This window comes from Peromyscus leucopus, chromosome 16_21 (genome assembly GCF_004664715.2).
Source record: "Peromyscus leucopus breed LL Stock chromosome 16_21, UCI_PerLeu_2.1, whole genome shotgun sequence".
NCBI lineage: Eukaryota > Metazoa > Chordata > Mammalia > Rodentia > Cricetidae > Peromyscus > Peromyscus leucopus.
In genome coordinates, this window is record NC_051084.1 from 37,952,715 (window position 1) to 37,973,128 (window position 20,414).

Sequence of the window (20,414 nt, forward strand, 5' to 3'; positions counted from 1 at the left end):
TTCAAGGCCATCCAGGAAGGTAGCAAAACTCTTTTTTTTTTTTTTTTTTTTTTTTTTTTTAGATTTATTTATTTATTATGTACACAGGAGAGGGTGCCAGATCTCATTACAGATGGTTGTGAGCCACCATGTGGTTGCTGGGAATTGAACTCAGGACCTCTGGAAGAGCAGTCAGTGCTCTTAACCTCTGAGCCATCTCTCCAGCCCTGCAAAACTCTTAACTCAGAAGAAAATGTTAAAAAGAGCTGTCACTGTGCCTTAGTGGTAGAACACTGACCTGACATGTAGAAGGCCTTGGGTTCAGCTCCCAGTGCCCCTTGAATGTGTGTGTGTGTGTGTGTGTGTGTGTGTGTGTGTGTGTGTTATGTGTAAATGAGGCAATCCAAATAGAATACTATAAAAGAAACCAAGCAAGCAGAAAAATAGTAATGAAAGAACAAAGAAGAGATAGATAGAAATCAGGGGCAAAAATGGCAGAAACCCTTTGTTGGGATCTACCTGCTCTGACTCCTGAGTGCTTGGATTAAAGGCGTGTGCCACCAGGCCCGGGTTCCAATAATTAATTTAAATATAAAAAAATTTAAAAGTCTTTTAAAAATTACATTTACTTACTGTGTGTGAGTGTCTATGTGTAGATGTGTGGGTGCCACAGGACAGGTGTGGGGGGCAGAGGGCAGCTTGCAGGAGTTCTCTCCTTCTACCTCCATCTGTGGCCCAGGAATCAAACTCAGGGCTTCAGGCTTAACAGCAAATACCTCTAACCCGCTGAGCCATCTTGATGGCCCTGGATTAAATTCTTCAGTCAACAGGCAGAGACTGAACCCAACATGACAGAGACCTATTGGGCCTTAAAAAACTTTCCCCTTCCGATGCCAATGGGGATTGAGAGCCCAATATCGCCAGCTTTGGCAAGCATCAACATAAGCCTAGGAACTGTAGCCATGCTTTTGGATTCTCCAGAAGAGCTGCCAGCCTAAGTCGTGCTGGGATCAAGAAAAAAGGGCCTTGGCAGTTCATGTTCCTGGAATTGTATCCATGCCAGTGGATGTCCACACACTCCAGAAGAGAATTTGATATTGCTGCTGCCATTGTTGCTGTTATAGCAGTGGCGGCCACCACTGCTACTGTTTCTGGGATTACCATTTCATAATTGCTTACTACAGCTAGCACAGTGGAGACCCTGGCAACAAAAGCAGCTACCACAGTTAGTTAATCTTTCATTCTATTGGGCATGATAAATTTAATTCAATAGTTATATACATTTCAATAGGCTTTGAAAATTATAAATTTATAAATTCAAGTTCCATTTGCTTTTGGGATACCATCTTACAAGGACTCCAATTTGCAGCAAGGCTCATTAAGGAAGGGAATGGCTCAAGTGCCTTTAGCCTACTGGCTATGGGTGAGCTAGGACCTCTGTTGGTCTTTTCTGTGTCGAACACACAGATTGCAAGCCCAGTGCCACTTTGAGATCTTTGGCAGCAGTTAACTCTGCAACTCACACAAGATTGAGCCTGTATGATAATGAGTATTTAGAGATAGGTAATGCCTGGGGGGCGCTCACCAACCTAAGACAGAGTGCCTGTGTGGCCTGGGCAGGCGTCTCCATGAGGGGTAAGGTGACCTGCTGACATCCCATGCAATCTAAGTCAGAAGCTCATTTTTTAGTAAAAGGGGGACCTGTAGAGCCCTGGCCCCCGTTTTAGGTAACTGTTGCCTTGCTTGCTGACCTTGACCTTGATAGCCTCCCTATGCTAATTCCCTGCCGGGTTCAACCCTCCTGAATGCTAAAGGGAAGTTCCTTGTCTGTGTATCCTGCATAATGGGCGTTAACAGCTTAGATGCAAGATGGTAAAACATCAGTAGCAAACTTCTGCCCTCCAGGGTTCTCCCATTGTGCTGTAAACCTGTATTTAAGACCTCTTCCCTCCTTCAAAAAACAGCATTCAGCATAAAAAAAAAAGGCAGATACTGGCAGCCATGCCTGATAGTGCATGCCTGTAATCCCAGCATGCCAGGGGCAGAGGCAGAAGGACTACCACAAGTTCAAGGCCACGCTGGTTTACATAGTGGATTCCAGACCAGACAGGACTATAAAACGAGTGTATTTAAAACAACAAAACAACAAAACCTCAAAAACAAAAGGTAGAGATTAGCAAAATCAACTCAAAAATCATTATCCAGGCTGAGAATGTGGTCAGCAGTAGAGCACTTGCCTGGCATGCAATGAGATCCTAGATTCAATCCCTAGTACACAAAATAAATTAAAAAAAAACCATTAACAACAACCCTGAAATCCAATTATATGATGTCTTCAATAGACTCACATTGAGTCCAAAGACAAAAGCAGGTTGAAAAGTTAAGGAAGGAGAAGGATATTCCATGCAAATAGAAGCTGAATGAGAGCTCTGCTGAAATCAGACAGACTACATCTGAAGTCTAAATTTAGTATGAGAGACAAAGCAGAGTCATAAGCAGTATAAGGGCTGTCATCAAGAACTGTCTTAGAGATGCCGGTCAAAAGGACACAAAGCTCCGTTAGAATGATTACTTTCAAGAGATCTACTGTAGGAGCCGCTAGGAAAGATCTGTAGGTAAGGGTGCTTACTACCAAGTCTGACAACCTGCGTTTGATCCCAAGACAGGAGAGAACTAACTCCCCCAAGCTGTCCTCTGACTCTGAGGTGCTCACACACAAACACTAAGTACATATAAAAACGTAAAAAGAAAATGTATTATTTGACAATGACTATAGTTAGTAACAATGCACAGTATTCTTAAAACTTGCTGAAAACAGGCTGGGTGGTGGTGGTGCAAACCTTTCATCCCAGCTCAGAAGGCAGAGGTAGGCGGATCTCTGTGAGTTTGAGGCCAGCCTGGTCTACAGAGTGAGTTCCAGGACTGCCAGGGCTGTTATACACTGAGAAACCCTGTCTCAAAAAACAAAACAAAATGCTGAAAATAGATTTTAAGTGTTCTCACCAGAAAACATAAGTATGTGTTCTAGTTCCCTTTCTGTTATTGTGGTAAACACCATGACCGAAAACAACCTGAGGAGGAATGGGTTTAGTTTACGGTGTTTCCACATCACTGTTCATCATCGAGGGAAGTCAGATCAGGAGCTCAGACACAGGAGCTGATACAGAGGCTGTGGTGGATGCTGCTCACTGGCTTTCTCCTTGTGGCTTGCTCAGCCAGCTTTCTTATAGAACCCAGGAGCACCATCCCAGGGATGGCCCCACCCACAATGGGCGGGGCCTCCCCCATCAGTCACTCAGTAAGAGAATACCTACAGGCTATAGCCCCTATGGAGGCACTTGAGGTTCCCTCTTCTCAGGTGACTGTAGCTTGTGTCATGTTAAAACAACAACAAGGGCTGGAGAGATGGCTCAGAGGTTAAGAGCACCGACTGCTCTTCCAGAGGTCCTGAGTTCAATTCCCAGCATCCACATGGTGGCTCACAGCCATCTGTAATGAGATCTGGCGCCCTCTTCTGTATAAATAATAAATAAATCTTTAAAACAACAACAACAACAACAAAACAGGCTACTAGGGACCAAAAGTAATTTGAGGAGGAAAGGATTTGTTTCAACTTTCATCTCCAAGTCCCAATCTATCATTAAAGGAAGTCAGGGCAGGAACGGAAGCAGAAACCAGAGGAACACTGCTTGCTGGCTTGCTCCCTAGCTTCTGCTAAGCTAGCTTTCTTATCCTCCTCAGACCACCTGCCCTACAGACATGCCCATAGGCCAATCTGATGGAGGACCTCCCCCTCCCCAGATAACTCTAGTTGATGTCACATTGATAGCTGAAGCTATCTAGGATGTGTAAAACAATACTTCAGTTAGTTATCATTTGTAGCCACTACATAATGGAGTCATTCAAAGTGACAGACTGTATGTGATGAATACACAGTTTTTGTCAGCTAAAATTAATTAAGGACTCTATAACAACTATAAATATTAATTATACATATTTAAAAACAGAGCCCTAGAATATATGAAGGAAGAAAAGACAGGCAATGGTAGTTGGAGGCTTTCATATAATACACTTAACAGCTGCGCTGTAGTTCCATGGTAGAGCACTTGCTTAGCACGAGAGAGGCCCTGGAGTCCATGCCCAGCAGCACAAAAGCAAGAAAACCACAAAAAGAAAAAGGAAAATAAACTAGACAGAACATCAAAAGAATAAAGGGCTAGAGAGCTGTCATGTCTATAATGTCAGCATCCAGGAGGTTAAAGCAGGAATTTGGTGAGTTTGAGGTCAGCTGGGACTAGACAGTGAGTTCCAGGCCAGCCTGGGACAAGAGTAAGACCTTGTCTCAAAAAAAATCAAATGACCAAATGAGACACAGACAGAGAGACAGATACCCCACCAAGTCTGGTTTCCAGCATGACTCATACCGGGTATCTCACAACTGCCTGTAACTCCAGTACAGGGGATCCAACACCCTCCTATGGACTCTGGGCAGGGCCCTGCACTCACATGTACACAGACTCACAAACGCGCGCGCGCGCGCGCGCGCGCGCACGCACGCACGCACGCACACACACACACACACACACACACACACACACGCACGCACTCGCACACACACACACACACACACACACACACACACACACACTGTAGGGATTTGAATGAGAAGCATCCCTCATGGCTCGGACTTGCACACTCGGTCCCCAGCTGATGCTGTTGTTTAGGAGGTCTAGTCTTGCTGGAGGAGATACGCCCTGGAAACAGACTCTGGGAGTGGACAGCCTTCTACTTACAGTTCGCTTCCTCAACAGATGTGACCTCTCAGCTTCCTGCTCTGGTCACTAGGACTGCTACCATGTTTCCCAACCACCATAAACTCCTCTTTCTTTCTTTCTTTCTTTCTTTCTTTCTTTCTTTCTTTCTTTCTTTCTTTCTTTCTTTCTTTCTTTCTTTCTTTCTTTTCTTCCTTCCTTCCTTCCTTCCTTCCTTCCTTTTTCTTTCTTTCTTTTGAGATGGGGTCTCTCTATATGTAGCTCTAGCTGTCCATGGAACTTGCTAGATGGACCAAGCTGGCTTCGAACAGATCCACCTGCCTCTACCTCCTGAGTGCTGAGATTAAAGGCCATGCCTGGCCATGATTGACTCTTAACTCTCTGAAACTGTAATCTCAAATCAACTTTTTCTTCCATTAAATTCCCTTGGCTGTGGTGTCTTATCACAGCTACAGAAAACTCATACATACATAGTTAAAGCATTTTAAAGGAAAATATGGGATCTGAACAACACTACAGAGCAACTGGATCTAGCAAACACTCCCATCTTGTGTCAGCTGAATGCACATAATCCTGAAGTACATGGGGGGGGGTTCTCCATGAATGAACCGTACAAGGCCTTGGCAGCATTATTCATAACAGCTAAAAGTAGAAACGGCCCAAATGCCCGTCAGTGTCTGAATGGATAAACAGAATGTGGTATTGGCCACATAAAGAAATATTGTTCAGCAATAAAAAAGGAATGAAACACAGACAAATGCTACAACACAGATGAACCTGTGAAAGAGCCCATTCATAAAAGTCTACAGATTGCATGAATGAAATGTCCAGAATAGGCCAATCCACAGAACAGAAAGCAGATGAGTAACTGTCTCCAGTTGGGAGAGAGGAGGAGGATGTTGAGTGTGGTGGCAAAGGCATCCATGTACCTTTTTTTGGCAGTGATGAAAATGCTCAAAAACCGAGGGAAAGGCAGCATAATTCTATTGACTACACATTCTGAGCAGGTAGGGTATGGTGTGTGAGGCACACACACACACCTTGGGGGAAGCTCTGCAGGGCAAATACATGCATAGCCTTGGGGCACAAAACGATATTTGCCCCCATTACCATCTGTGGCAGACTTTATTCAACGAGTTTCAGGTTATCCTTGGCAACATAGTGAGGGAGGAAAATGGAGGAGGAAGGAGGAGAAACCCAGAAAGCAAAATTCCACATCACTGTTGCTGCTGAACAAAGGACAAAGGAGCCCAGTGATGGGAAGACATGTCAAACAAAAGTTACTCACATTAGGGCTGGAGAGATGGCTCAGTGGTTAAGAGCACTTTCTGATCTTGCAGAGAAATGGGGTTCAGTTCCCAGCACCCACATGATGGCACATGACTACCTGTAACTACAGTTGTAGGGGATCTGACGCCCTCCTCTGGTTGCATGTATGTGGTACATTGATGTACATGTAGGTAAACTATCCATACACATAAAAATATTTATTTTAAAATGTCCCATGTTGATCTGCTGACAGAGAGGCAAGGAGGAAAGACAGAAAGCTTCTGGGAAAACCCCCTATGAGTGATCATGCCTCTTGAGGACTCATAAGTGCGGGGAAAGAAGTCCTAAAACATCTCTTTAAAAAGATAGTTTATTTTATCTGAGGATTTGAAAGTAGCAAACACGTCTGTAACATCTGCTGAAGACGAGCGAACATCTACTGAGATGATAAATCAAACATAAAAAGAAACTGCTGATGTGGGGATGAGAAGAATTCCATGTGGCAGGGGCCGCGTGCGGCGGGGAGGGAGGGCATTGTCTCCTTTTTAGACGGTTCCTTTTCTGAGCACAAGTGCTCTCTGTGTCCTCCTGACAGTGCAGAGCCACCAAGTTTAGACAACATAATAGCAGCCTTTGTTCTGTCCACCCTGGTTTTGCTGCTCCCATTCTGGCTGCTCCTCAGGCTCACCCAGAGGCAGGCAGACGCTGGGTTTGCAAGTCCAGCAGTGCTCCACCCCCGGAACTGGTGGGGGTGGGGGTGGGGGTGGGGAGGTGATCCCAAATGTGGATCAGAGGAGAAAATGTGTCACCACTGACTGCGAAAATGACATGCCACCCCAGCCCCTCTTCACCCGCACAAAGAGGCTTGTGTGTCTTGACCACATTGATGAGCTAGTTCTCTTGAGTCACTCAGACACAGAAAGGGTTCCCAGAAAGTTAGGGCCACTGTTCTCTCACATGCAATGTACTACACACAGTGCACAGGTGCACAAGTCCATTGAAATTAATGTTCAATTACACCCAGAGGAGCACAGTCAAGTGAGAACACAACAAAGTCAGTGAACTTTGGAATTGAAAATTAGCGTGCGCGCGCGTGTGCACAAGTACAGTGACAGAACAACTTGGAGGAGTCTCTCCTTCCACCGTGTGGACCTAGGTAGCTGTATTAGGCAGGGTTCTCTAGAGGAATAAAACTTATAGAATGCATATATATATATATATATATATATATATTCACATATATATGGGATTTATTAGAACAGCTTACAGGCTGTGGTCCAGCTAGCCCGACAACGGCTGTCTATCAACAGAAGGTCCAAGATTCTAGCAGCTATTCAGTCCATGAAGATGACTCTCAGTTGGTCTTCAGTATATGGCGTATATCCAGAAACTGGAAGATGGAGGTGCTAAGGCCAGTGAAGCAATGGACTTGCCAGCAAGAGTGAGAGCAAGCAGGCAAAGAGAGAGAGCTTCCTTCTTCCATGTCCTTTATGTAGGGTGCCAGGAGAAGGGGTGGCTCAGATTAAAGGTGGACCTTCTCACCTCAAAAGAACCAGATTAAAAGTAGGTCTTCCCACTTCAAATGATTTAATTAAGAAAAAATTCCCTGTGCTGGGCAGTGGTGTTGCATCCCAGCACTCGGGAGGCAGAGGCAGGTGGATCTCTGTGAGTTTGAGGCCAGCCTGGCCTACCGAGCTAGTTCTAGAACAGCTAGGGCTACACAGAGAAACCCTATCTTGAAAAATCAAAAGAAAAGAAAAAAAAATCCCTATCTCAACTGGCACCGACTGAGCCTCTGGACGTTCTCAGCTCAGGACACATCCACAGGCCCAGAATGACAGCCCAGTATGGAACTAAATCCTCACCTTCCAGATTCAGGTACGGCTGCCCCATCACACCCTCCCTCCCCTTCCTCGAATTCAAAAGGGACATTCTGGGTTAGTGCTGGTGTGGATAGAGGCTAGGGCCACGAAGCTCAGCAAAAGAGGCTCTGCCTGGTAGGAAACATGAGGAAAGCCCAGATTTGCTACTCAATCCAGTAGAGAACAGTAACTGGGAGATGTACAACCGAATTCTAGAAATTTAGATGTGCCCTTTTACCCACATTAAAAAAGAAAACAGGCATGGGCTGGAAAAAATATTTCAATGGTTAAGAGCACTTATTGCTCTTGCAGAGGACCTGGGTTCAGTTCCCAGCACCCACATGGCACCTGTGTATGTGTGTGGGCATGCATGTGCCAGGGTGCACGTGTGGAGGTCTAACACCTTGAGGAAGCTGGTTCTTTACTTACATGGGAGGTTCCAAGAGGTTGACCTCAGGTCATTGGACTTACACGGCAATCCCTTTCGCCCACTGGGCCATCTCACCAGCCCTGGTCCTGAAGTTTAAACAAATGGGTCCATGTTAAGATTAGTAATACGGCCAGGTATGGGGAGTAATCTTTGTACAATATGAATATGTATTGCTCTCATTGTTAATAAAAAGCTGATGGCTACACAGGATTTTTGAGGCAGAGAGAATGCTGGGAAGAAGAAGGGCAGAGTCAGAGGTATCTCAAGAGAGCAGAAAGAAACAAGATAAACATGCCATGTTGAAAGAAAGTTACATCCATGTAGCACAGGGTAGATATGAAATATAGGTTAATTTAAAATGTAAGAGTTAGCTAGTAACAAGCCCGAGCTATTGGCCGAGCATTTATAATTAACATTAAGTCTCTATGTGGTTATTTGGGAGCCAGGTCTTGACAAAAAACCTGCCTACAATTATTCCTAGTGCTAGGAAGGCAGAGGCAGATGGATCTCTGAGCTTGAGTCCAGCCTGGTCTCTAGAGTGAGTTCCAGGGCAGCCAGAGTTACACGGAGAAACCCTGTCTTAAAAACAAAGAAATCCTTCACAGCCACTTGGGTTTGAGTTAATTCCAGATGTAGTAAAGATGATAACCAAGAATAGCTATGACCAGTCATCCTTGTCAACTTGACACACAATCATATCTCCTTATGTCATGCTTAATTTCCAGTGAAAACAATAACCAGGTCATAATTATACCTAACATGATACAACTATCCCTTATACAACAGCAAAAAGCATTATATGTTTTAGAATGGGTAGCAATGTCCCTTGAGGGCCATTCTTTTAGTATCTTAAATATAAATATGATAATCACTGAAACTCTCTTAATTATGGTTATATTACATGGTAAAAAAATTCAGGAAATATGTCAACTCATGTCAACTATAATCCTTTCTATAACTCATCACGTGGCCTTAGATGATGTTTAGCTTTACCTTCGTCTATGACCCATTCTGTATTTCCTCCATCCATGGCAAGAGCCTCAGCAGGTCTTGGCTCTTTTCCTGGAGGAGTGACCCAGACCTTCATTCCTGATGCGTCTGTGCCCTTTGCCATCCTGCCTGGATCAGGCTGTTGTAGTTTCCCATGGCTTTAACCACAGGACATGGTGGCACCAAGAGATGCCCTAAAGGGTCTCCTGTACTCCAGACACAATCCACCATCCCAATGGTAATCGGGATCAGTCACCCCTCCTAACATTGCTATTCCTTTCTTAGCCTGTTAGTTTAAGGGCATTAGAAGCCCAACAAAATGACCAGGGGGGCGGGAATCTGAGCTTCCAGGTCAATGGGATGTTTGTTGTGGCTCCTAGCAGGAGCACTCTCCACTCTGGAACCAAACTTTTAGACCAACAGAACTTAAGGTTGCTGGAACAGGAAGCAAAAAGTTTCCTAGTGGGTCACTAGGGGTGATGGTGAATGGAACTATTTCCTTTCTACACCTTGATTCCTGAACCCTTGGGTCCTGCCTATGGGAGAAATCACACCATCTGTTGAACGCTGATTCAAATCATATACTCCCTTCTGGACAACCCTGTTCCAGGCTTCCAGCTGCTGCAACCTAATTGATGCTGTAACAGTGTCTTCAAAAGGACATTCTATCTTTTTCTCAGGCCAGCAGCTTCAGAATGGTGGGGGACATGGCAAGACCAGTGGATTTCATGATCGTGGACCCACTGTCATATTTCTGTGGCTGTGAAGTAAGTTCCCTGGTCAGAAGCAATACTGTGTGGAATACCATGTTGGTGGATAAAGCATTCTGTAAGTTCACATTCTGTAAGGATGGTGGTTCTGGCAGAAGCCTTACTTGCAGGAAAGGCAAACCCATAACCAGAATAAGTACTACTCCAGTAAGGATGAAGAGTTGTTCTTTCCACAGAGGAAGTGGTCCAACATAGTCAACCTGCCACCGGGTTGCTGGCTAGTCACTCCAGGGAATGGTGCCATATCTGGGGCTCAGTGTTGGTCTCTGCCATTGGCAGACCTGGCACTCAGCAGCAGCTATAACCAGGTCAGCCTTGGTGACTGGAAGTCCATGTTGTCTAGCCCACGCATAACCTCCATCTCTGCCACCATGGCCACTTTGTTCCTGGGCCCGTGAGGCAATGACAGGGATGGCTGGGGAGAGAGGCTGACTGTCCACAGAACAGGTCATCCTATCTACTTGATTACTGAACTCCTCTTCTGCTGAAGTCACCTTTGATGAGCATTTCCATGGGACACAGCCCATGAATCTTCACATCCCATGCCCATTTGGAAATCTATTCAAATACTTCTTCCTCAGATGTCTTTCTCACCAATTTTCTAAAGGTGCTCTTTCCATGTCCCTGACCACCCAGCCAATCCATTGGCTACAACTCATGCACCAGTGAACATTTGCACATCTGGCCATTTCTCCTTCCAAACAAAATACATGACCATGTATACTGCCAAAAGTTCTGCCCACTGTGAAAATATCCCTTTGCCTAAGTCTTTCGGGGTTGTCCCAGAAAGGGCTTGTAAAGTAGCTGCAGCTGCTGTCCACTTCTGGGTGGTGCCTGCATAACATGAAGAACCATCAGTAAACCAGGCCCTTGTCTTCTCTTCCTCAGTCAACCAATCATAAGGCACATCCCATGAGGCTCTAGGTGCATGCTTGGCATCAGATGGCCTTGTAACTGGAGTAGAAACTTGCTCCACAATCCCAAAGGTCTCTTCTGTGACTCACCTATAGGGCCTGCCAGAGGCTCCAAGCAGCATCCCTATCTGCCACTGACACCTCCAGTACCATCAGCTCTGCTGGATCCCGTGGTCCATGCCTTAGAGCAGCCCGCACAGCAGCCTGGACCTGGTGAAGAGTCTGCTCCTGCTCCAGGCCCACTCAAAGCCAGCAGCTTTCCGAGTCACTTGGTGTATGGGTTGGGAATACCACACTCAAGTGAGGAATGTGCTGTCTCCAGAACCCAGACGGACCCACTGCATGTGCTTCCTTCTTGGTGGTGGGAGGAGCCAAGTAAAATCATTTATCCTTCCCTTCACCTTGGAAGGAGCATCTCTGCATGCTCCACAACACTGGACTCCTTGAACTTCACTGAGGAAGAAGGCCCTTCATTTACTTCCCATCCTCTGATATGCATATGTGTTACCAAAGAGTTCAGGGTGGTTGCTACCTCCTGCCCACTTGGTCCAATCAGCATGATGTCATCAATATAGTGTACCAATGTGATATTTGGTGGAAGAGACAGATGATCAAGATCCCTTCTTACTAAGTTGTGACACAGAGCAGGAGAGTTAAAATATAAACTGTAAAGGTATACTGCTGGCCCTGCCAACTGAAAGCAGATTGCTTCTGGTGGTCCTTATGGACAGGTTTCAAGGAAACGGCATTTGTTCGATCAATAGTTGCATACCATGTACCAGAAGATGTGTTTACTCTGCTCAAGTAAGGACACCACATCTGGTACAGCAGCTGCAATTGGACTTACTCCCTGATTGAGTTTTCAACAGCCAACTGTCATCCTCCTTGATCCGTCTGTCCTCTGCACTGGCCAGATGGGAGAGTTAAAGGGAGATGTGGTGGGAACCACCACCCCTCATCTTTCAAGTCCTTGATGGTGCCACTAATATTTGCAGTTCCTCCAGGGATGTGATAGTGTTTTTGATTCACTATTTTCTTTGGCAAAGGCAACCTTAAAGGCCTCCATTTAGCCTTTCCAACCATAATATCCCTTACTCTAGAAGTTGGGAACCAATGTGAGAATTCTAACTTCTAAGTATAACTACCCCAATTACGTATTCTGGGACTGAGAAAATAACCACAGGATGAGTTTGGGGACCCACTGGATCTACTGTGAGTCAGACTTTAGCCAAGACTCCATTAATCACCTGGCCTCCACAAGCCCCTACTTTAACTGGAGGGCCACAGTGTTTCTTGGGATCTTCCAGAATCAGCATCAATTCAGAACCAGTATCCAACAGACCCCAGAAAGTATGATCATTTCCTTTCCTCCAGTTTATAGTTACCCTTTTAGAAGGCCATAGGTCCCTCTGGGAAGGACTGGAGAAAGGCTAACAGTGAAACTTCTGGTATTTTACCAAGATCCTTCTTCAGGGGAACCTGGCCCTCCAAGGGGTTCTGGGTCCGGCTTAAGTCTGGAAGTGATTCATCAGCCAAGATCCCCTTTTGCCACCATCCAATGGAGCCTTTCTTCATTTGTTTGAGATTTTTCTGCTTATACAGTTGGAACAAAAATTCAGTAGGTTTCTTACCTATTTCATGCCTGGAAACACCATGATTGATTAGCCACTACCAGTCATTCCATAGTGAAATTACCTTGTCTGTGCTGATGATTACGTTAGGCCATTATGAACATTGGTTTGCCTATGCTGCCCATTACAATAACTATGATCACCTTGCCTTTGGCCATCTGGTCCCTGCTACCTCAGGTCTCAATTAAAAGCACTGCATTTAATTCATCCAGTTGAGCAGCAGCACCTCCAACCGTAAGGTCTGGCACAAGGAGAAGGGCGACAACAGAACTCTTCAATGTGCTGGGTCCCCTCTCACCATTTTGTGTCTTTTAGGGGCAGTGAAGGGCCTGTCTTCTGGGCGTCCCTGACATGGAGGATTAGGTTTTACCCAGTGTACCCACTCTGGCATTGTGATTTCCCCAAACCTTTAAATCCCTTTATCAACAGCTGAGGGAGAGCAGGTATTTCCAAGTGTTTTTCAGTAGGTCATCTGTGTGTGTGTGTGTGTGTGTGTGTGTGTGTGTGTGTGTGTGTTTGTTTTTGAAACAGGGTTTCACCGTGTAGCTCTGGCTGTCCTGCAACTCACTCTGTAGACCAGGCTGGCCTTGAACTCACAGAGATCTACCTGCCTCTGCCTCCTGAGTGCTGGGTTTGAAGGCATGTGCCACCATCGCCAATCTCCTTTTTTTTTTTTTTTTTTGTTTTTGTTTTTGTTTTTGTTTTTATGAGACAGGGTTTCTCTACATAGCCTTGGCTGTCCTGGAACTCACATGCTGTGCATGGTGACTCATGCCTTTAGTCCAGCCACCACAGAGGGCAGAAGCAGGCAGATCTCCGAGGTAGAGGCCGGCCTGATCTATAGAAAGCCAATAAAGAAAAAAAAGATAGACTTTACCTATGTGACTTCTTCCTGCCTCAGGCTCCTGAGTGTGTGATTATGGGTGCCTGTTACCACTCCTAACTAAACATGTGATTTTCATACTGTTTGAGTTCTGGTGAGTTATCCCATGGAGTTCTCAGTTAGGGTCCTGTGTGTGGCTTCCTTGTGATTAGATTCAGGTTGCATGTTTTAGGCAGCCCTCTGTGAACCAACGTGGCACAAGGTTTCTCTGCTGCTGTTCTACAGTTTTCTCCTCTGTAAGGAATCAGTACCTTACGGGAAGATGCTCTGAGATTACATAAACATCCCATTTCCTGTCGTACTTTCAAAAGCTCCCAGTGTCAGCATCACTGATGACTCTTGCCTGGAAAGACTGTCACTGCAGTGGCTGAAAACTAGTTTTGTTTATTTTTTTAAAATAACTTGCAGTACTTCGAACAAATCAAACTGAAATAGAGAAGATCAAGGAAAAATCTACAATGAAAACATACCCAGAACTCTCTAAATGGCTCAAGAGGAAAGGATGCTTGCTGTCAAGCATGATTATCTCAGTGGATACGGAAACCATGTAGAGGAAGGAGAGAACTGACTCCCAAAGGTTGTCCTCTGTCCTCCACATACAGAGTGTGCGACAAGTGTGTCCACAAGTATACACATATATACAGAATAAATAAATGTAAAACAAAATAAAAATGACATCCCCAAAGTCATTCTCAAAGATGGAAAAAGTAAAGCTGGGCATGGTGGCCTATGCCTTTAATCCCAGTACTTGGGAGGCAGAGGCAGACGGATCTCTGTGAGTTCGAGGCCTCCCTGGTCTATATATCTACATATCTCTACATATGGAGTCACAGGACAGACAGGGCTACATAAAAAGACCCAGTTTAAGCCGGGCGTGGTGGCGCACGCCTTTAATCCCAGCACTCGGGAGGTTGTGAGTTCGAGGCCAGCCTGGGCTACCAAGTGAGCTCCAGGAAAGGCGCAAAGCTACACAGAGAAACCCTGTCTCGAAAAAACCAAAAAAAAAAAAAAAAAAAAAAAAGACCCAGTTTAAACAAGACAAAACGAGACGAAAAGGGAAATCAACAGCCTGGCGGTGATGATGATAATAAAGTGTGTCTGCATCTGCAAGCCTCGGAGTGTGCTTCCAAGAGAACGGTGACTTCTAAAAGCCTCCGCTTCAATACACACCATCTCCATGTTAGCTACAGGCTATGTTTGCACGCTGGAAGAATCTAATTTTAGAAGGAGCTAAAACATCCGCCAGGAGTGGGCACAGCAGGAATCAAGTCCAGAAGAACTCGAGGCCTCCTGGGGTCAGCCCGTGTCTTCTCTTAAGACAGCAGAAGGTGCATGAGCCTTGGCCTGGTGTCACAGGAGGGTCACACCAGCCCCGACCTTCCACAGGCTGGGTACCTGTTCACCTGGTTAAACACACAGCCTGCCTGCCACAGACAGCCTGTGGTGCTGACTGGTGCTCTAATATCCTGCAGCTTAATTAGCAAACCTCCCTGGGAGCACGGTCATTAAGCCAGCTAAAATACAGTAGCAAGTAGACTGAATCCCCAAAGCTCGGTTGGCAAGCCAACGCAGAAACAAAGGAAAGAGGGCTGGAGAGATGGCTCCGGAGTAGTTTGGGATGCTCCTTCACAGGACCTGAGTTCCTTTCCTATCACCCACATCCGGCAGCTCTCAAATGCCTGTGAACTCTAGCTTCAGGGCTTCTACACCCTCTTCTGGCCTCTGTGGGTACCTGCATATATATGCACGCCCCACCCCCCACATATACCTGTAATTAAAAAATGAATCTTTAAAAAAAAAAAGGTGGGTTGGGAGGGAAAGACCATCTCCAGGTGAGCTCAAAGTACTGGTAACTCATGTGGCGGAGGCGGCGGCAGCAGAGGTCCCTCTGCCCAATCAGGGCACTCATGAGACCCATGGACCAGCGCTGCTGCTTCCAGGGTAACTAGGTCCGGCTGCTGCAAACACCATTCCTCCAAGGCATTCATCCGCCACAAAAGAGTGTATAGTATTTTTTTATACAGGTGCCTGTGTTCAGGCTTTTGACCACCCCTCGCTCAGTCCTTGACTACATAACCATTTTCAAAGAAGTCAGGCAGGCCCATGGGAGCCAAGTCGAGCCCGATAGCAAGCAGCTCATTGTTTCTCCCTGAGCCTGCAACTGGAAACCTGAAAGTCACCCCACCAACACGGCCGCGGGCCGAGATGCTAACCATCGCCAGGACACTGGTGACCTTCAAGCCACTGAGATTGACAAAAGCGATGTGGTGAGCCATGGCAAAGGGAAGACCCCCTCGCAATTATGGGACCAAGTTCAGCGCTGTCACGATGTGAACAAACACGCATCTTAGGATCAGTAAGAGGTAAGGAGATGTTAGGTGTGGCTAGGATGCAGGAGACAAAGGCCTCCTGTGGTCAAACTGGGAGACCGAATCAAAGTCTAACCTCTCCTGCTTTCTTGTTTTCCATCCCAAATCCCTCACTGCTCAGCCGGGCAGGACCTAGCCCTCTGTCTCATTCAAGGGCAGGCGAAGGACTGTACCTATCTCACCTCAGGCCCCCGGTGGGTGTGGCACCATGCTAGGGCCCCCTCTTCCTGGGTTAGTACTTCCCCCAAAGCATGCAAGGCCGAGGCTCCCCCAGTCTCCATCCTGGCCTCACAGTGTGATTTCAACCCGTGACACACACACACACACACACACACACACACACACACACACACCCCGCTTTTTCTCTTTTTCTTTTGTTGTTGTTATTTTCCTGGCTTTATAGAAAAATAAATAAATAAATATAGAAAAGCCAAAGCACTTTGAGCATCAATGTCAAAACAGTCAAGATTAATGCAGAACATTACAGCTGTCTTGTTTTCCTGAACATTCCCGTAGCAACATGCCATACTCGCAAAGCATCATGTTTTATGTGTTCTTTTAAACAAATATTTACTGGCCAGGAATGCTAGCAAGGGCAATGGCTCTGGTCAGGGAGGTCTCCGCTCACAATCTGAAAGATGGAAGTCACAGGAGTGTCGTCCGCAAAACTCTCCATCCGTCAAACTGAGTAGGGCCTGGGAACAGCGAATGTTTCCGGAAGGACAAACAGCAACTCTTTTTTATGCCCGGGGAAACATTAAGAAACAGCACACCACAGGCCACACCACCCAACACAGAAACCATCCAGGCCAGACCTTGGCACACGGCACATTTGGCTGTATCCTGTTAAATGTGGGCTAACCTGATCATAGAGGGGGGGGCTTGGCTTCCCTAGGGAGAAGGCTAATCCTGAGCCGAATCCAGGGAAACTTAAAAAGGCAGCCCCTGCACTAGAACTGACGCCCAGGCCCAGTCCAGGGACAGACAGACCCGAGCCCTGGGTGGGCACATGAACTGCGAGGCCCCGAGGAACTCACCGGGAAAATGAAGCTTTGGGTCCTCCTCGGTGAGTCTGATGGAGGCCCTACTCCTGGGAGCCCGGGCCTGGGAGCCTGGAGAGGAGGAACAGGAGGCCGGGGAGCCTCAGAAGATGGGGCAGGCCACCAGGGTGGGGTGGCTACCAGCAAGGACGTCGAGAGGACGGAGCGTCTGCGGAGGCCACTGGGCCTGCCACGCACGCAGCCACTGGGCTGCCACGCATGCACGCACGCACGCACACCCACGCAGGGCGTACTCACCGTTACAACAGGTGGGCTCCGCTCACTCACGTGCTCCGCTCACGTGGCCCTGCAGGGGGGGCACACAACCACGTGCCCGCTACCGTCCTCGGCGGTTGGGGTCTGCTTCTGGTTTTCAGCCAGCGCTCTGTGCTCACACTTTATGCCAATCGTACCACCTAACCCCCCACCTGGGAGCCTTGCAGTTCACAGATCCGGGTGCGGAATACTTGGGCTTGTGGAGAGAAGAGGAGGTGTCGAGATTTGAACCCGGAACAGACAGTTGGCATCTTCATGATCCGATTTTTTCCCCCGAAGTCGAGACGCTGCTACAATGTGTGTGTTGCCCGCCGCTCGACGCCTTCCACCAGTACCGTTGGCCGCGTTCTGCTTTGAGCCCAGATCTCTGTTCGGGGTGCACATCTGTGTGGGCATGCAAGCAGGAGTCAGGGATGTCAACCCTTCAGATTCACATTCAACAGACACTGCTTGAGCCCTGTCCCTGCATCTGACATTGAGCTAGGGTATTTACACACATGATTTCGGTTTAGCCTCAGCCGGTCCCGTCTTCGGTGAAAATCCCTGCCCTGCACTCTTGAGGAGCTGGTGCTTCATTAGGCATCACGCATGGCTAATGAATGATCTGCCTGCCCTGTGCTCCAGGCAGGAGGGCGGTAGAGCTAAGCTGAGCTTTGCCAGCCGGTCTCTGGGACTTTAGCAGAGTCGGTCTCCTGAGGGAGCCCTTCTTGGGGGGGCCGGGTTAGGACGTGCAGGATCACAGCCGCCCTGGTGTGCTGAGGGGGCCGTCTTGTTTGACCTTTATTTCTTTTAATGGGCCGCTTAATTCATCCGGCTTCCAGTTGTCACAGGCGTTTTCAATTTTAATTTAATTAGTTGTTTCTTTGAGACAGGCACTCACTGTGTACCTCAGGCTGACCTCGAACCCTAATTAAAAGCTCCAGTCCTCCTGCCCTCGGCCTCATGAGGGCAGGGTTTGCTCCAGGAATCAACCCCGTCCTCTCTGAATTCCTTTCTGTGTTTTTGGAAAGCGCCTGCCATCTTAAATGTTTAGGCAGGTCCCTCTTTGAAAGTTTAATAGAAAGAGACGGCGCCAGACCCGGCAAAATGAGAATAACCTACAGAGAGAGGATAATAACTCCGCGGACAAACTGCTTCCAGAAATAGGGCCGCATTTGCTTTCCCCAGCCGGCTAGAGGGCGCCAGTGCCCTAGCCAGTTTTCAGACAAGAACCAGGCTCGAGGGCCCCCTGCTGGGTTGATGGGAGCCCAGCCTGAGCCCAGGGCTGTTGTTTCTATTGGCCTGTGTCTTTCCTCCTCTCCCAGGAAGATCCTTTTAATTTAGGGGACTCCTTGTTCAGGTTTTGTATCTTTAGGACTTTTTTTTGCATTCATCCAGGGGATCCTGGAAAGAGTGGACAAGGAGGTTTGGTAAACTGGGCAGCTTCAGACCTTGCCTGTCCTTTTCCCCCTGAAGATGCCTCTCCTCTTGGGATCTGCTTCCTTTGGTCTTGCTCTAGAGCGCTGTGGAATATTTGTTTACACTGCAAAGACGTGTCTCTGTCTAAGGCGCCGTCTGAGTGATTTAATAAAGAGCTAAATGGCCGATAGCTAGGCCGGAGTCAATAGGTGGGACACCTGGGGAGAGAGAGGCACTGAGGGGGGATGAGCCTCGGAGCCCAGGGGACGCCAGGGAGACACTGAAGAGGTCAGATAGACAGTACGGAGTAGAGGGGACCAAACCACGTGGTGGAACGTAGATTAATAAAAGCAGGTTAATTGAAGTCACAAGAGCTAGTGCGACCAGCCTAAGCTAGTGGCCAAGCTTTCATAATTAATAAGAAGTCTCGACGGGTAGTGGTGGCACACGCCTTTAATCCCAGCACTCGGGAGGCAGAGGCAGGCGGATCTCTGTGAGTTCGAGGCCAGCCTGGTCTACAGAGTGAGGTCCAGGAAAGGCGCAAAGCTACACAGAGAAACCCTGTCTCGAAAAACCAAAAAATAAAAAAATAAAGAAGTCTCTATGTCATTATTTGTGAGCTGGTGGCGGCCAAAAATGTTTACACTAGAGAACCACATACATATGTACCCACACCTGCCTAGGGAGCCTATTGAACCAAAGTCAATCTCTCTCCTCTGTCTCTGTCTCTCCCTCCCTCCCTCCCTCCTCCTCCCTCCAGTAGCCCAGGCTGATCTGGAACTCACTACATAGCCTAGGGTAACCTCCAGTTCACTGCAATCCTTCCTCATTCTCCCAAATGCTGGATTACAGAGCTTAGCCATCATCACTGACTGTGAATGGATCTCCTAACCTAGGAAACAGGTAGCTTTAGGGCCTAAAGCTGAGGTCGAAGCAGGGGGCTGTCCAGACAGAACAGTGCCAAGCACTCCCCCTCTGTCCTCCCAGAACCACCCTGAGCGTCTCTCCCTGTTGTCTCTGCTGGGGGCTGGAGGGGGGCCACTTCCCTCCACATCTGTGTCAAAGGACTTCCTGGTGTGTTCCTAGAAGGCTGCCCTAGCTGCCAGAGGAGTTCACTGGTAGGAAAAGGGGGAGGGGAGAGGTGTGGGCTTTTGTCTCACACCTGCGCCCCTCTCACTGCGGTAACACGAATTCCTAAATGGTCTTTTAACAAAAACCTGGAGCCATAATATTGGGGTGAATGCTGAAGGATCAGAGAGACAAAGTTACAAGCCACCTCTTACTGCTGGGACTCCTTATATACCCTTCTCCGCCCATCCATATCATTTCCTGTCTCAACTTTCCTAGCGCTGGGATTAAAGGCATGTAACTCCCAAGTACTGGCATTAAAGGTGTGTGCCACCACCTGGCTCTGTTTCTCTCCTAGACTGAGTCAATCTCATGTAGTCCAGGGTGGCTTTGAACTCACAGAGACCCAGACAGATCTCTGCCTCCCGAGTGCTAGGATTAAAGGTGTGTGCCATACCGCTGCCTGGCATCTATATTTAATCTAGTGGCTCGTTCTGGTCTCTGATCCTCAGGCAGATTTATTAGGGTACGCACCCTGCTTTGGCACAGCCCTGACCAGGTAACAATTCCACTGTGCCCGGTGGGTCTCATGGAGGACTCAGTGAGGCACCTGACAACGGGGTAAGGGCTGACTCCGGCCGCCCGGCTGTCACACTAGACTCCTTTTGTTCCATAAAATAAAAGATGCCTTCAATAAGCGTGCGTCTTTATCTGACCCCTGAGCCCTGTGATAGCGAGGCCTAATGCTGACGGCAATTCCAGA

At 47.4% G+C, this 20,414-nt stretch overlaps 1 protein-coding gene across 1 annotated transcript in view; it reads right to left on the reverse strand.

Moving 5' to 3' along the window:
* Positions 1 to 17,114, reverse strand: part of Fam178b (family with sequence similarity 178 member B) — a 137,235-nt gene extending 120,121 nt beyond the window's left edge. Inside the window, 1 exon segment of the mRNA XM_037199843.1 lies at positions 16,907 to 17,114. The gene's annotated coding sequence lies outside the window, so the exon portion shown is untranslated.
* Positions 17,115 to 20,414: the final 3,300 nt, after the last annotated feature.